Below are 1,174 nucleotides of genomic sequence, written 5' to 3'. Positions count from 1 at the left end.
CTCTGCCCTTGGGGCCACCTACCGTTTATACAAAATTGAAGGGGGATGGGGGAGGCACATCCACTGTTAATTAAAATTGAGTCCCCTAGACCTAAGAGGCTTCAAATTAAATTAGAATAAAATCCCTTCATCCCTACTCTAGAAGAAGGGTTTTAAAGGTTTAACCTCTATTTTCCCCATTGGGCCCCTCTCCTCTGCCCCTACTGGGTCCACACCCACCGTTTATACAAAATTGAAATAGTTATTAAAGTAATGGACCGTAGAAGGCCACTCCCACATATATAAACAGTTGTTTTATATGATAAATGTTTTATGTTCGGTTGAACATAGTGAATTAGAACATTAGGATTAAAACTCTGTATCCCTACGCTAGAAAAAGGGCTTGAAACTTTTACTTCTAATTCCCATATAAGGCCCCTCTCTTCTGCCCCCAGGGGGTCACATCCACTGGTTATACGAAAGTGAGTGCCCTTGGCCTAAGGATGTTTCAGTCTCAATTAGGATAACATTCCTTAATCCCTAAGCTAGAAGAAGGATTTTAAAGATTTTACCTCCATTCCCCTATTTGGCCCCACTCCTCTAACCCGTGTGGGATCACAACCACCGTTTATACAAAATTGAGTCCCCTTGGCCCAAAGATGCTTTAGACTATTTGACCCAAAATTGAGTCCCCTTGGCCCAAAGATGCTTTAGACCATTTGATCCACCCATCTACCCAAAGGGGGGCCCACCCAACATTTATACAAAATTGAATCACCTTGGCATAAGGATGCTCCAGACCTAATTGGGATGAAATCCCTTAATACCTATGGTAGAAAAAGACTTTATAGATTTACATATATTTCCCATATTGGGCCCCGCTCCTCTGCCCCCAAGGGGGGTCACATCCACTGGTAATACATAATTGAGTCACCTTGGCCTAATAATGTTTCAGACAAAATTAGGATTAAATCCCTTCCGTAGAAGAAGGATTTTGCAGGTTTTACCTCTATTTCCCATATTCAACCCACCCGTCTGCTCCCAGGGCGGCCATACCCACCGTTTATACAAAATTAAGTTTCCTTGGTCCAAGGATGCTCCAGACTAAATGAGGATAAAATCCCTTAATCCCTATGGTAGAAGAAATATTTTAAAGGTTTAACTTCTATTTCCCCTATTGGGTCCCTCATCTCTG

Source organism: Mizuhopecten yessoensis, unplaced genomic scaffold (genome assembly GCF_002113885.1).
Source record: "Mizuhopecten yessoensis strain PY_sf001 unplaced genomic scaffold, ASM211388v2 scaffold10129, whole genome shotgun sequence".
NCBI lineage: Eukaryota > Metazoa > Mollusca > Bivalvia > Pectinida > Pectinidae > Mizuhopecten > Mizuhopecten yessoensis.
Note: the sequence above shows the minus strand (reverse complement) of the source record.